This window comes from Schistocerca cancellata, chromosome 1 (assembly GCF_023864275.1).
Source record: "Schistocerca cancellata isolate TAMUIC-IGC-003103 chromosome 1, iqSchCanc2.1, whole genome shotgun sequence".
NCBI classification, from domain to species: Eukaryota; Metazoa; Arthropoda; class Insecta; order Orthoptera; family Acrididae; genus Schistocerca; species Schistocerca cancellata.
Genome location: NC_064626.1, coordinates 727,420,680 through 727,438,437, shown reverse-complemented (window position 1 = coordinate 727,438,437; position 17,758 = coordinate 727,420,680).

Below are 17,758 nucleotides of genomic sequence, written 5' to 3'. Positions count from 1 at the left end.
CAGGCAATATGAGACTGCAGAATTGTGACGACACGTAGATCAACAGTCCAGCTGGCTACGTTACATCGCTATAAGTGGTTTGGCGGTGGGTGGATGGTAGCGAGAACTGTGGATCCAGCTTGTCAGGACAATTTGCCAGAATTCAGACGAAAACGGTTTTTAGCGTTCAAAAATGGAGTTTTAATGCTTCAAAGGGGCACAGATGCGTTGCATTCTGCGGCGACAGAGGGCTGCTGCAGCCAGACTGAGAGGAATATTGCCCGAACTAGTGGAGCTGCCGAGGCGCTTTCGCCAGTCCGCTCCCCGTCCCTACCTGACCATTTCCAGCCCTTCCACTGGCTAGTCGAAGGGCACTATGCGCGTCTCTCGGTCAGCAGTACTCGCACAGTACCGTCCAATGGTCAGCAGCGCTTGTTATGGGGACGCTGCCCACGTGAACTGATCGTGAGTAGCTGCATATCTGGCAGCATCCGGTATTGCACAACCACAGCTCTATCACACGGCGCGGTTCCAGATGAACAAAATGTCATAAGGTAAAGTTTGAAAAAAATTTATACCTCAATCCTTTCGTTAATCCCTCAGTCTGCTCACCACGTACTTCGCGAAACGTGAACTCTTGCCGAAAACAGCTCTGACCGCACTATATGTGTAACAATGCCACTACGACACATTGTGCGATGTTGAATTTATTTTTATTTCGTGACACTTGCTTTCTCTAGTACCGCTCTTCAGTCCCACGAAAACAGACCGTACGGCATAACAAAGCGCACTGCTAAACGCACTAGTAATGTACCTGGCATGAGAACACGTTGCAACCACTCTCACGCAATTTCCAGTTTTACAGTGCTGTACAACTAACTGGGAATAATGAAACTGCGTAAAATCTGCGGATTGCAGTGATGGAGCTAACTGCTACCGCAGTTTGTCCCGCTTAGAGTAGAGGCAATAAAAGAATAAAATGAAAAATTTAGAAACAGAGTAAAAGCGCAAGGAAAATGGATCGGTCTTTTAAAAAATTACATAGTCCATACTACTTGAAGTGACGAGTAAAGGTGATAATTGTCAAATACAGTTGACAGCCACTAAAGCAAAGATAAGGAAATTAAACATATGAGTAGCATTAATGACTCTAACGGTCTCCTAAAACTTGAAAACATAAAATATATAATGACATAAGTGAAGGCATTAAGCTATTTCGGGAGCTTAAATAAAAGTTAGAAGAAAGAAAGATAACTACAAGAGGCAAAATGGCGCAGACGTTTAAAGCTATTTTCAAGAAGAGAAATCGCCGGAACTCAAAGAACAATCTAGAGAAAAAAAAAATTGTATTCCTGAAACTGTGCATTTTAAGTGCTGCAAAGAGAAGTGGAATTGTACAAAGACTGCGCCTGTACAAAGTCCCAATTGTTACATAGTCCAGTTTTCTCACAGTCCAGTCGAACCACTGCCATAAATGATGATGATGATGAAATGACGAGGACAACACAAACACCCAGTCCCCGATGTTCAGTGGCGTTAAGCGAGAGTTCACTGGAGGGCAGGGTGTTTTCTGAAGAAAGCTGGTCCGTCTCGGTGCCAGTGATGGCCCTGTGTTGGTTAGGAGGCGGCCAGTTGAGCCCCTGCAACCAACTTGTTTGCGTGTTAGGTTTAAATGGTTCCAATGGCTCTGAGCACTATGGGACTCAACTTCTGAGGTCATTAGTCCCCTAGAACTTAGAACTACTTAAACCTAACTAACCTATGGACATCACACACATGCATGCCCGAGGCAGGATTCGAACCTGCGACCGTAGCGGTCTCGCGGTTCCAGACTGCAGCGCCTAGAACCGCACGGCCACTTAGGCCGGCTGCGTGTTAGGCACACCAGACCTACACACGAAATTATACTCAAGGGGTGCGACTTTGTATGACAGAATGACCACTTTCGTGGTTATACCAAGCACCCTGCTACAAACTTGTACGTCAGCCTCGCGATTCGACCTGTTGTGCTGCCACTCAAGAACAACATTCCAGAGGTTATTTTCCAACAGGATAACGCTCGCTCATATACCGCTGTTGTTATCCAACATGTTGTACAGAGTGTCGAAATATTGCACTGGGTGGTTCGATCATCAGATCTGTCTCCAGTCGAGGACGTATGGGACATCATCAGACGATGACTGCAGCGTGATCCACAAGCAGCCTTAACCCTCCCTGTGTTGATCGACAAAGTGCAACAGGCATGGAAATCCATCCCACAAACTGACATCCGGCACATGTACAACACAATGCATGGACGTTTGCATGCTTGCATTCAATATTCTGGCGGTTACACCAGTTATAATGTACCAGCATTTCATATTTGCAATAGCTTATCTCGCGCTTACATTAACCTGTGATCTTGCAATGTTAATCATTTAAATATTTTATCTAGACAAACGTATTCCCGAAACTTCATTATGCCACATTAATTACACAGGTCTGCAAAATAATATCTTTCGAAAGTTGTTTGAAATTTGGTAACTTTTATGTACTTTTCAGCGCTGATTTAAAAAATTCAATCAATTTTTTTCTATCACGTCAGGTTTTCTCACTAAAAGTGAGTATTTTTGAGTATAACAACAAAATTTAAGCAATTTAGCACATTTTTTCCAACGTTATAAAATTTTATTTTATTTATAAATCATGTTCTAAACTACATTTCCAGTACACTTCCATTTCTCTTTAAGCATGTAAGTCCTTATAATAACGCTTTCGCTTTCTGTCGAAGCTTCTTTTATTGCTTTTCCGGCTGTGGACTCGTTGAAGATCATCTCTTTTTATCGTCCAGCAGTAGTCCTATTATGTTGACGTTCCATCTTCATTTATATCTTCTTTCCATTTCTTTGACGTCTTGGTGGAATCTTTCGCCCTGCTCTTCACCTACGTCACCGAGGTTTGCAGGGAAGTTGTCAAGATGTGAGGAGCATATTCTATTTTAAAACGTGTCGTAAGTCCAGGAACATCACTGCAAAACGCCACGTCACCTTCTTGAGAGAAGAAAGGTACAAACTCCTTTTCCGTCGATCGATACCAAGAAAAGGATGTACCCGGAGCCAACACATGTTTAGCTTTCAATCTAGCTGCTAAAACCTCTGCCGATTCTTTAGAAAGGCCTAGGTGTCTAACTAAATCGTTCAGATCAGAGTGTGAGAATGGAATAGGATCGGTTGTGCCACGATCGTAGCAATCTCTGTCTTCTTCACTATTACCTTGCTGAGCCAATGGCTCGTAATTATCTATATCATCGAAAGAATCTAGAGGAGAGGGTATTGGTACTTCAGGTCTATGAGCAACAGGGCGAATGGCTGATTGAATGTTAGGGTAAGAAATATCCTTTTTGTTTTTCAAATTGAAACCTCGTACGTTGCAAGAACAAAAATTGCAGTCATCACTATGATTTTTGGGCTCCCTCCAATGGACCTTTGGTATTCCAAAACGTAAGGACTGCTTTTTACGTTGAAACCATTGCCTTAGTTCTTCTACACACACTGAAAAAACTTTGTGTGGGGCCCAAGGCTTATCTTGATCACCTAACTATATACCAAATTAGGCGAAATATACTTTCACAACAAAATCGGAAATGTTTCTTTGTTGCTTTCTAACGATATAGTTACCACATATGTAGCAGAAGCAATCCGGCGAGTTTATACATCCTCTGGTAGACACTGTCCCTAAAACAACTTCACAACACAAGAAAACAGTCACTACTTTAAAGCACTAGTGACAACAACACGTGAACAGCACAGAGTGAAGACGTACTGTGAACTGAAGGACAATAGCAGAAGCTCACTGCTTGGTGATGGCGGGGGAAGGGTCAGCGCGACAGACAGGCACTGACATGAAAATAATGCTGGTTTCTCCTAATAACTCTTTATTTTACGTATATCTAGTATAAAAACGGCTAAATTCAAACTAGCTAGAATGCTGAAATATCGAAAAAGGCTAAAACTAGACCAGCAGTTTGTGAAATAATTGTACGTGATGGAGTTTTTTCACTATTTTTCCCGAAATCAGCGCTGAAAACACTACAAAAAGCATTTGATAACTTTTAAACAATTTGTATGTCGCAGAGCTGTGTTATTTTTTGGTGTTGCGATTTTTTCCCGTCTGTTACCAATTATCCCATCTCGTAACTGTTAGGTAACCTCTGCAACATGGTATCTGTGAGTGCGTGTGATCTTTGTAGAGCATGATTTTGCAGACAGAGGGTCTGTGGCATGCCCTAAGAGGCCAGTAGCAGGAGGAGAGGCAAGGCAAGCAATTGAGCAAGCGTCTGGGTCGGAGGGCGGCGGCGAGGGCAAGGGGCGGAGGACAAGTGTCGGCGGCTGAAAGCGTCTCCTTGTCGGGCGGGCCGCTAATGCCTCGACCGCGGCCGCCTCATATCGCTCACCCATAATGGACAGTGCGCAGCAAAAGTGGGCCCGCCGCTCACAGACAAAGCTCGCCCCGTAATGATGCCCGCTTCATTGTGCCGGCCGCCCGGCGCCAGGACGACATGGAGGAGACAAAGAAATCGTTACAACCTTACCCAGACGTACCTGTAAATAGCATATTTATAAGACCCACTCTCACCACCGAACTTGACAAGTACAATAAAGGTCACTCACCGCAAACGTGAAAGCAAATGGAATTGTCTCTTTCTTTTTCTATTTTTTTCTAAAATAATATATACTGCAGCTGTCACTTATTGCCAATATTTTATTAGCACGACACGTTTCGGCAGCATGCTGCCATGAACAGGTGCATCTACAGTTACAGTTACTTACATTTGGATTGATGTAAACAAGTGACTGAAAGTGTCACGATGTACTTGTTACTGTTCTCTGTGTGGCAATTGGTACACACAACAAAAGGAAACTAACCTTACTTTATCTTAATTACGATGTAAATGTAATTGTAAATGCACCTGATCATAGCAGTCTGCTGCCGAAACGTGTCATACTAATAAAATATTAGTAACAAGTGATCGTTGCAGTATGTATTACTTCGAACAAATCTTGCAATACAATCGCAGCACTCAAAAAATGGCTCTGAGCACTATGGGACTTAACAGCTATGGTCATCAGTCCCTTAGAACTTAGAACTACTTAAACCTAACTAACCTAAGGACATCACACAACACCCAGTCATCACGAGGTAGAGAAAATCCCTGACCCCGCCGGGAATCGAACCCGGAAACCCGGGCGCGGGAAGCGAGAACGCTACCGCACGACCACGAGCTGCGGGCTCGCAGCACTCAAATAACATCCATATAATCTGGATAAATTTAAGTTTTCCATTTTTGACTACGAATATTTCATATTATTAATGCACACCAAATGGCTATAGTTTGGTGAAATACGACATAAATTGTCGGTTTGAAGAGTGCCGCGATGCATGTAATAGTTAAAAACAAACAGTAACATTACAGTATGGAAATGTTTAAGCTATCATATCCAGCATGGGCAGCCTCGTAACGCAGAGGCGCACGCGCTACCGTACTGCTTAACATAGCCTCCAAAGGAGCTTGTATGCAGACGTACAAGAAAATAATGCACGATAAATGACGACATAAGCGATAAAAGAACCACTCGGTCACAGAGGCCGGCGATAAAACCATAACACCATTAAAAATTCATTCTGTGTCTCTATAACTAAAATTGTACGTAAATAAAATAAACCCTTAGTTTCGGATAAAGTAAGATAAATGGAAGGACTCACAACGTATTTGTTTTCATTCACTACAAGCGAGGAATGCTACGGAAACGAGCTAACATAACAATGAAATGTACGTCTAGGACAGGTAAATAGTGAGAAAACATCCGAGCAAGATAACGTATTTTACAACGTCGGTAAAATACGTGGAGATCATCATGCATTATATTAAAAGATATGTCGTAAATAAACTGTGCTCATCTTTTCCGCGAAACTTTAGGCAATCTGGCAACGCATCAGCCTCTTTTTCACAAGGCCTCGTACGATGCAACAATGGGAATAATACCTGCCATCTTTTCCTTCTGCAATGTTATTCTTTGTTTCTGGTTTTGCTACATTTTGTTTGCCTTATTTATTAATCTAAAGATTAGATTGGCGTTGAAAACGATAGTCGTAAACCTGAAACATGTGACTGTCCTTAAATTGAATGAAAGATGAAGAGCACATGTTCTGACAAATGATTTCCTTGTTTGTAAATCGTTGTATTTCCTGAAGTTCTGGTAACAATGTGAGAGACAAGTAAATGACAATAAACATTTGGAAACTATTGATACGCTCTGTGAAAGGAGTTTGTCTGATAAATAGCAGCACTGGTTTGTCGCATCTGGTTCTATTTCCATGGTAGCACACTAATCTGGGAAGCAGCTCCTATGAAAGGGCAGGTCTACTATATTCCAATTGTTGCATGGAAGCCATTTGCATAAACTATCGTAAAAGAAAAATAGTCACTCCCCTGCTATATTAATGTTCTCTTACCATGTACAAAACAATATCTCTTGAGAACAAGAACAGCAACTAAGGATACTCGCTCAACGTACCTAAAGGAAAAACAATACGTGAATTGTTCTCTTTTGTTTTTCTGATTATCGGTTTATGGTATATGACCCGTTTTTCCTCTGTCAAACAGTAAATCAAATACGCGAATGTTCATGCAATTTTATCAAATACAGGCATAGCTGCAGACCATGGCTACTATGTGAAATAAATTGTTAATGGTGTACAGCAACCAGGAACAAATTAGTTTTAGGTATCTTTAGTACAGCAACCAGGAACAAATTAGTTTTAGGTATCTTTAGTCGAATGTACCACTACCGGTATAGAGTTTGTGCACTTCATCATCAGACGGCTTTCATGCTTTCGTGAAAACTGGTTTACTGGTGACTTACTATAGGACAATCAATAATTCACAGTGACGAATAAAAATAGGTGCGCTACAGACTTGTGTTAGAATGCAACTTACTTCGAATGTCCATTTCTATCACATTTTCTCTTCACAGTTTGCCTCCAACGAGTCATATTTGTATTGCTGGCTATATTTTCACAATCAAGCACGTTGGTTTGCATTAGTAAACACTTTAGCTGTCTTCTAACCAAATTCCCAGTGCTGCCCACATGTTTTGACTCAGTTACAAAATATGAAAACAAATACAGAGTGATTACAAAGTACATGAATGTGAAAGATGGCGCTATATAATGATACATTAAACATATACGGCATTTTGGGAAAGGAAGCATGTATTACCTTTAGGTTATATTGAACCCAGTTTACATTAAATGTAGGGCATTAGATAGGCCTACAGACAAATAAATTTCATTTTGTGAATTACAGCATTACAAACTTACTTAACAAAATCGTAGAGAAATAAACGTGGATGTTTATGTGCTAGTTGAACAGTGATGTGACAGAATATTAAAATTTATTCATATTTAATGCCACAAAAATTACTGATTATCAGAGGTAGAATCAATGCTAGAAGGTTATTTTATCTGTAGATGGGAGTAGAAACGTTATGTATACTGGAATGTGGAAATAGGTCCTGGAGATTTTCAGGAAAGGATTACTACCTAGCTCAGTCTGCCCATTAAGGACATTGTCAAGGGAGCTGTTTTTGTTTGTGTGCATTTCTATTTCTTCTACGAGATTCATAATGGCTCTTTTCTGTTAGGTGTAATATTTTCAGTTTTCTTCAGCAATCTGACTGCAAATGTAGTATTGTTGAAGTTGCTACGTCTTAAACCATCAATATGTTCTTTGTACCTAATGTCAAAACTTCTGCCTGTCTGATCAACGTAGAATTTAGAGCGTGAAAATTGGAGCTTGTACAGTCCTAATTTAATATAGGAGACCTTGCAATGACTAACACCATGGATTAATTCTTCTTGTACTTTACTGTTAGTAGTCTTTTAAATATGTGTGATACTTCGTCCAATGGTGGCCTATGAACAGGATAACAATATATCTTTGTTTGGCTTCTGCAGGAGATTGATTCGTCGTGGAGTGAATGTTGTTTGAGTTGCTGTTCTGTGGACTTGTGATTTTTGTTCCTATTTGGATGTGGAGTTAGTTTATTACTATAGGATTATAGCCATTACTAACTGTTTTAATTTACTGATATCATTTAGTTGATCTGTGAGACTCATAGGTACTTTCTGCATTCGATGTACTATGGCTCTGAAATATGCTATTTTGTTTTGGCTGGGTGATATGATGAGTTGTCAGTGCTGACATCTGTGTTAGTACATTTTCTATGTTGATACCTAAGGTTACTATTGCAAATCCTGGATCACGAAAATTAATGCTCTTATTTGCTTCACACTAAACTGTGAATTTAATATTTTTATGCATTTTGCTAAGGTATGCTGCCAATGCATGAATTTCTATGCATGTACCACGATTGTATCATCAGTACATCTTCTACAGTAGATTATTTTGTTTGTGACTTGTTGATTAGTTAAGAAGTATTTTTATTTTATATGTAAATGATCTCTCTCTACCTATCCCTCTACCTATCCGCACATGAATTACAAATTTCATAACATTCTATGTATCTACAGTTGACAATCATTTTCATGGCACTACATATGAATAAATTTTAATATACTGTTGTCATTAGTTTCCAAGAACACAAATATTTCACATAGTTTTTTTTTATTTTCTAACAAAAACCAACTTCATTATCTGCATTTAATGACCTAAATTTCATGTAAAATATGTTTCAATTTAATATAACATTAATATACGCTTCCTATCCCAAAATGCCACATCCTTGTACTGTATCATTGTATCACACCATCTTTTACACTCATGGACTTTGTAAACACTCTGCATTTGATTTCATACGTTCGAACTGAGTGAAAACATGTGGTGAGGATTGGAAATCTGCCTTATGACCAAAATAAAGTGTTTAATATTGCAAACCAAAAAGAATGATTGTAAAAATACAATCAGCATTACGAATATGATTCATTGGAGAAAAACTGTGAAAAAGTATGATGCAGATGGTCATTTGAAGTAAGTTGCATTCTAACCCAAGTCTGTAGCGCAGCCATCTTAATTACAAGTTGGTCACCGTGAATCACTGATTATCCGAGGGCATTCCACCAGTAAGCGATCATATGTTTTGATGAAAGCATGAAAACCGTCTGACGATGAATTGTATAATTCCGAAACCAGTAACGATACTTTTTGAATAAAGTAACCGAAAACCAATTTATGGATGGTTGCTGTACACCGTTAACAATTTATTTAACTTCTCCCATCTACGATTCTCTCTCTTTTCATTTCTCAGTAACTCACATCTTTTTTCCCATCTTTATTGATTGTGCTTCCTCCATCTTCCAGCCCCTTGTTTATGTCCACTGCTGCTAGTGTGCATACATTAAGCCTAGCTTTCCATAATCTTTCTTTATTGTTTTACTTATTATGATCGAACATAAGTTGTTTCTTTTTTCTATCTGCGCTACTGTAATTTCTAAATGTTGTATAACGTTCTATATTACATGTAACTCGTAACATGCTGTTTTTAACGAATGTCATGCAAAGTATGTGGAATGCCTGGTTACATGTAGTTTACGGTCTGAGAGCCCTAATCTTGCCAGGTTAAATAAATAAACAAATACACAAAAACTAGGGCAATTTGATGAATCTGTTTGAAACACCAACTATTATGCAGTACCCTAACATAGGCTGAATCATTGCCTTGTTTCTCAAGAAATATTAGCACATAGTTTGTTGAGATTTAGTCCAAAGCATTGCAAAAATCTACAGACTTCTGACGAAGTGGTAATGCATGCCCAATGCTGTGTTCTTCAATTTAATCCACAACTTGTAAACGATCCAAGCGTCATATCAATTCATAAAGCGATTTTATTAGTTTGGTTGTTTGATTAATGTCGAGTGCTTTTTGTATGTACTTGGTGATAATTTTTGTGAGAATTTGTGTGTTGAGAGAAAGGTGGTAGGTCAAATTTCTTTATATTACAGTCAGTACAATAATAACTACGGCGTGGTTCAGATTTTCACGGATAACTTTGTCCACACACATTCTACAGGCAATTTTGCATTGTTTCTCTGTATTATTTTTTCCTCCAGTTTTAATCATGTTTACTTAATCATCATACGCTTTTCCTCTCTTCATAATTCGAACGGCTACACACAATTCATATGGCATTACTTCTGGCACAGCATTATTTTATTACTACCTTTACGTCTAGTTCATCTTGTATGATACATTCATAAAAATCTTGGAATGCTTGAATATTGCTTTGTCGGTGGTAACTGTACTATCTGCCTCATTTATTGATAGAATGTGGTTCCTAACCAACCCAAGTTACTCTTGCCTTCTACATATTCTTACTGTTTACATTTGCCTCTGACCAAATTTTCACTGAATCCTCTCACATCTGCGTAGATTTGTTTAGTTCTGCCTCCTATATCGTACCTCACGAGTGTCTTAAAAAAAAAAAAAACAAGAAAAAAAAACACGCAATCTTGTCTTGCAGCAACAGAAATTTCTTTTCCATTTCTGCCTAGCATAGGATGTGTAGGTCTTGTTGTGAGGTCTACTCTTGAAGCTGGGCTTATGACCTAGAAACAGAAGCACACCACGTCAAACCGTCGTACGCTGTACACAGAGTCAGTGTAGCTAGTTCCTGAAGTGTACATTCAGCCGCATACTCACGCACTTTAGCCGCTGCATACGTCTCTCTCCGCTACTACCTACGTCGATAACGTTGCACATGGTAGCACATTTTAAAATAAGATAGTAAGTTGATATTGATTACAAATTAGAAAGTATGCCATGTTTAAAAAGTTAACACCTGATTTCGGAAAAAATCACTGAAACAGAACTGGAAATTTTCGTCTCTGACGAATACTTGAGGCGTTGACATGAGGAAGGGAGTAAGTAATGAAAAGCAAATTTGACAAGGGAAGCAAAAACGGATTTGATACTACGAAATACGAAGCTGCGCTTACAAAATGGTTACAGAAACATCAAATTAACTTTACAAATATGTTTAGAGCAAGCTGTCACGTTTGTACAAGAAATAATATTACGGTGTACAAAGATTGCGGCAAAATGCATGATACTCTATGTCCATGTAGTCCAACATCACTAATGATGGGCCTTCGGCCAACTGATGGCAGGGAACGAACTGCAGAGATGTTGACAGATTTACCCTTTCTCAAAATGTTGTGCTCCCCCCAAGGTTCTGTTTCACTGAATGAATCTTTTTTTCCCTGATGGGCAACTTATCCATCACAACTCTAATCCAAGGAGCGGACCTGATTTTCAGTGGTGCTGTATTGAATAATGTACCTCATACCGAGGCGAAATCACAGAAATCTTCCTCCGCTGAATAGTTGTACATCCTTTGCTTCTCTGAGCATATCATCTATTTCGTCAGGAGTCACTAGTTGTGAAACCTGGCGAAATCTCGGTCACAAGGCATGTACGACACTAGAAATTTCAAATTCACATTATGAATCATATTGTTTGCCACTGCGTAGATTAAAAGCCATTAAACCGCCCGACTGTTTGGCCGGCACAGTTATCACATCACACAGAATCAAAAATGGTTCAAATGGCTCTGAGCACTATGGGACTTAACAACTGAGGTCATCAGTCCCCTAGAACTTGGAACTACTTAAACCTAACTAACCTAAGAACATCACATACATCCATGCCCGACGCAGGATTCGAACCTGCGACCGTAGCAGTCGCGCGGTTCCGGACTGAAGCGCCTAGAAACACTCGGTCACACCGGCCGGCTCACACTGAATCACAGACAGATATTTGTCTCACGCTCAAAGCAGGATCGTTGTTATTTAGCACCCTTCTTTGTTTTATCTTCAATACGCTGATTAAACCAAAAAGGAAATTACCTTGACTTAACCAATTTTGGTTCCTAAACTGAGTGCAGCTTCTGTATGTCATTCTCTCCATAATTACGGCAGTTATATTTGCATTTACAAGCAGCCTGCACAAAGGAAATACACAAATCGGTTACGTCATAACAAAACACAGAACTAGGCGTTACAACTGAATGTAATCAAGTAAATTTCACTGCAGACGGAAACTACGACTTACCAGTTTGTGTGAAACAGGTTTCGAAGGCATTTTGTCGTACTAGCAACTCCTAGTAACGTTACTACCAAATCAATAACACAGTAATGAATGCTTGGTCACAGGGTAAAAGCTAGTAACTCGGTGGCTTGTTGACTTATTCCCCTAGCCATGGCAGCTCACATGATGTTACTACATTGGCAATACAGATAGCATTCTGTTTATTAATGGTTGTCCGTGGTCGCTGAAAGCCACAAACCGTGCTGGACATTAACAGCGTCAGGTTATTTTCCCCCTTCACACTAATGGACTATGCAAGTCCTGGATTGAGGATGTTGTTTATGAAAGAAAGTTTTTCACATCCCGCTGACGACACGGTCACCAGAGACTGATCACAAACTGGAGTTAACCATGGCAGGCCAAGAAACAGGCCCGGGCCTTTTAAAAGAAACCATTCCGGAATTTGTGATTTACGAAAATCACATATAACTCACATTAGGGTGAACATTCTGGGTCTTGGGAGCCGCTCCTGCAAAATGTGATAACAGTGCCTGTAACAGTGCTGAATCGCACCTGGTAATGTCGCTTGTTGACAGACGCAAGCCACAGAACGATATGAAGTGTAACATTGAGGTAACACGTGTGAACCGCGAAAATGCAGCGCCTGTGTTGTGAATAAGTACGAGGCAACGTTCATTCGGACATGCATGCAGGCTCCGCGGCGACTACAACTGCTACTGAAGACATGAAATGTCCGCCTCCAGCTGTGTAACGGAACGACGACAGAGAAAATTTGTGCCGGACCGGGACACGAACCCGGATTTCCCCCTATACGTTAGCGGTTGCCTAAACTGCTTCTGCTATCCGAGCACGGCTCACGGCCAGAACCAAACTTCCACATGTCGTCGTCCATGTGTCATGGCGTCCGGTACTGGGTTGCCACTTAAAAAAAAAAGTCTGCCCCGTAGGGGGACAAAATTAATTGGATATACGAGTACAGTTATGACACATGGATGACGGCGTATGGAAGTTTGAAGGAAATAAATACCGACAGCCGTAATGTTGTGAATTCTTTTATTGAACATTAGTTTCGGTGCCTCGTTGCAACGATCTTCGAGCCCATATACATGTGACTAGATATGTCATCTAAATGTCTGTGCTATTATAGGGATCACCAATTTAAATTGGCTACAGTAGATTTCTGTTAACTTCTTTGTAGACGTGGAGCCTCCACATCTCTGGTAGTCACATAAAAGAAATCAAAACCCCTAACGGTATTTATTTTCTTCAATTCTTTGACCAGCTGCAGCTCCATTCCATTCAGAGAATGGTACTACTGATACACTACTGGCCATTAAAATTGCTACACGACGAAGATGACGTGCTACAGACGCTAAATTTAACCGACAGGTGGAAGATGCTGTGCTATGCAAATGATTAGCTTTTCAGAGCAATCACACAAGGTTGGCGCCGGTGGCGGCACCTACTACGTGCTGACATGATGAAAGCTTCCATCCGACTTCTCATACACAAACAGCAGTTGACCGGCGTTGCCTGGTGAAACGTTGTTGCGTACCATCACGTTTCCGACTTTGATAACGGTCGGATTGTAGCCTATCGAGATTGCGGTTTATCGTATCGCGACATTGCTGCTCGCGTTGGTCGAGATCCAAAGACTGTTAGCAGGATATGGAATCGGTGGGTTCAGGATGGTAATACGGAACGCCGTGCTGGATCCCAACGGCCTCGTATCACTAGCAGTCGAGATGACAGGCATCTTATCCGCATGGCTGTAACGGATCGTGCAGCCGCGTCTCGATCCCTGAGTCAACAGATGTGGACGTTTGTAAGACAACAACCATCTGCGCCACAGTTCGACGAAGTTTGCAGCAGCATGGACTATCAGCTCGGAGACCATGGCTGCGGTTACCCTTGACGCTACATCACAGACAGGAGCGCCAGCGATGGTGTACTCAACGACGGACCTGGGTGCACGAATGGCAAAACGTCATTTTTTCGGTTGAATCCAGGTTCTGTTTACAGCATCATGATGGTCGCATCCGTGTTTGTCGACATCGCGGTGAACGCACATTGGAAGCGTGTATTCGTCATCGCCATAATGGCATATCACCCGGCGTGATGGTATGGGGTGCCACTGATTACACGTCTCGGTCACCTCTTGTTCGCATTGAGGGCACTTTGAACAGTTGACAGTACATTTCAGATGTGTTACGACCCGTGGCTCTACCCTTCATTCGATCCCTGCGAAACCCTACATTTCAGCAGGATAGTGCACGACCGCATGTTGCAGGTCCTGTACGGGCCTTTCTGGATACAGAAAATGTTCGACTGCTGCCCTGGCGAGCACATTCTCCAGATCTCTCACCAATTGAAAACGTCTGGTCAATGGTGGCCGAGCAACTGTCTCGTCACAATACGCCAGTCACTACTCTTGATGAACTGTGGTATCGTGTTGTAGCTGCATGGGCAGCTGTGCCTGTACACGCCACCCAAGCTCTGTTTGATTCAATGCCCAGGCGCATCAAGCCGTTATTACGGCCAGAGGTAGTTGTTCTGGGTACTGATTTCTCAGGATCTATACACCCAAATTGTGTGAAAATGTAATTACATGTCAGTTCTAGTATAATATATTTGTCCAATGAACAGCCGTTTATCATCTGCATTTCTTCTTGGTGTAGCAATTTTAATGCCCAGTAGTGTACTATAGAAGCTTGGATCTGGCATCGAGAAGTGTTCGGATAGCCGAAGCTGTTAAGGTGACCGTTCGCGAAAAGCGAGAAATCCGGGTTCGAGCCCCGGTCCGACAAAAATTTTCACTTACTTAGGAGATGTCCGAGAGAAAAGACACCATGGATTCATGTATCTGATTCGCCTCGATGGGAAAGGAATTCACCACCTTCACTGCTGATCGACATTTACTTCCGCCTGATACGGCACTCTGGTAATAACGAACATGGACGTGGACTACGGACAGATGGGACTAGGTGGGAATGTAGGATGGCGGACAGGCGTACCGAGGTAGTCGGCGCAATTGCGATAAACACCGTGTCTAGGTGGAGCAGTAGTTACCCCAACTGCCTAATAGGAGTAAGCCGGAGATTCAGGGTTTGAATCTCAGTCCGGCACACGTGTTCACTCGTCGCTGATGATTCTGCATCAAGCCTGATGCAACTGGCATCAATAGCCCCTTTCCTTTCTCCTCCCCCCACATTCCATTTATACAAGTTTTCGCTGTTGTCATTCCATTCTACAGCTGGAGGTGCCTCATGTTCGCTACTGCACGCATCTCATGTGCGAACTATGTCATAAACAACTCCTATTGCTTGTACAGGAAGTATGCAAACCTCTAGTGTGTGTTTTACGTCATATTCTCTGCCGCTTGCATTGAAGTATAAAAACTTAATCAATTTTTCCTCAACGTGGCATTCGTTCGGCAGACAAATTATACTTCCCGATAATACAACTTCACTTACTCTGAGGTACTCCACATGTCCTCGAATTCTGTGAAGTCTCTTCCTTCTATTTTTGTGTTTATATGTTCGCATGTTGTGTTTGTGATATTTGTAAAATACGTGCTGCGTAGTAGCAAAACGTGTGAAGGGCAGTACTGTAATACGAAAGCTTTAGGTGGAGCAGGTTGGAGTTTAGGCTGTAATCGACAACACGGCGACTGCTGTGTGCCTGGATTGGCTGCCTGCGCGCCCGGACGTGGGCTACCGCGAAGCTTAATTAATTCCACGTAACGGGCTGGCGGGAGGCAGCCGTCAGCTCGCTCTAAGGTAAAAAGGAAGGCAAGAAATCGACGGGGCATGAACGAGGTCTCGCTGGAGACCTTACTTCGTCCACGTAAAACTGTTTTCTGCAAATCTGCTATTGTTTATTGTACAACATTAAACAGTTATACCAGTAGACATGAACTTTAAAATAATATCGACGACGTGTTTCGAGGGTTCGTATCGATGCATGTAAGACACTGTAGTCGCCTCAGAAAGAGCGTGCAACCTGTTGGATATTAATAAAAAAACTTGTCTGATATTAATAAAAAAACTTGTCGTATATTTTAATTTATCTTGTGTTCATTGGAGGTTTAGCTGCTGCGAGCGGAACAGCGAGAAAAGAAAAGACGGGCCCTAGTGGCCTCCAGGAGAAATGGACAGTTTAGAACCGTAATTATCTCTGATATCATTCTTCAAGTGTTAAAAGTGTTGTCCTAAGTGCGACAACTTCCACTGCGTCTGCATTTTTAAAGATTCTGGAGCTGTGTAGTAACCAGTGATAACTTGTTGTTGCTGTTGTTGTTGTTGTGGTCTTCAGTCCAGAGACTGGTTTGATGCAACTCTCCATGCTACCCTATCCTGTGCAAGCTTCGTCATCTCGAAGACGTACTGCAACCTACACCCTTCTGAATCTGCTTAGTGTATTCATCTCTTGGTCTCCCTCTACGATTTTTACCCTCCACGCTGCCCTCCAATACTAAATTGGTGCTCCCTTGATGCCTCACAACATGTCCTACAAACCGATCCCTTCTTCTGGTCATGTTGTGCCACGAATTTTTCTTCTCCCCAATCCTATTCAATAATTTCTCATTAGTTATGTGATCTACCCATCTAATCTTCAGCATTCTTCTGTAGGACCACATTTTGAAAGCCTCTATTCTCTTTTTGTCTAAACTACATATCGTCCACGTTTCACTTCCATACATGGCTACACTCCATACAAATACTTTCAGAAAAGATTTCATGACACTTAAATCTATACTCGATGTTAAAAAATTTCTTTTCTTCAGAAACGCTTTCCTTGCCATTGCCAGTCTACATTTTATATCCTTTCTACTTCGACCATCATGAGTTATTTTGCTCCCCAAATAGCAAAAATCCTTTACTACTTTAGGTGTCTCATTTCCTAATCTAATTCACTCAGCATCACCTGAAGTAATTCGACTACATTCCATTATCCTCGTTTTGCTTTTGTTGATGTTCATCGTATATCCTACTTTCAAGACACTGTCCATTCCGTTCAACTGTTCTTTCAGGTCATTTGCTGTCTCTGATAGTATTACAATGTCATCGGCAAACCTCAAAGTTTTAATTTCTTCTCCATGGATTTTAATATGTTGGAACATACGAGGCAATACTGACCCTACGACTTATCTTAGAAGATAGATTAAGGAAAGACAAACCTATGTTTCTAGCATTTGTAGACTTGGAGAAAGCTTTTGAAAATGTTGACTGGAATATTCTCTTACAAATTCTGAAGGTGGCAGGCATCAAATATAGGGAACGCAAAGCTATTAACAACAATTTGTACAGACACCAGACGGCAGTTATAAGAGTCGAGGAGCATGAAAGGGAAGCAGTGGTTGGGAAGGGATTGAGACAGGGTTCTAGCCTATCCCCGATGTTATTCAATATGTATATTGAGCAAGCAGTAAAGGAAAATACAGACGCGCGAAATTTGGCACGGACTTCAATGCGAGATGCCTTTAATAGGTTCCACAACGAAACATTGTCTCGAAATTTGGTAGAAAATCCGAAGAAATTCTGGTCGTATGTAAAGTACACAAGCGGCAAGACGCAGTCAATACCTTCGCTGCGCAGTGCCGATGGTACTGTTACCGACGACTGTGGCGCTAAAGCGGAGTTATTGAACGCAGTTTTCCGAAATTCCTTCACCAG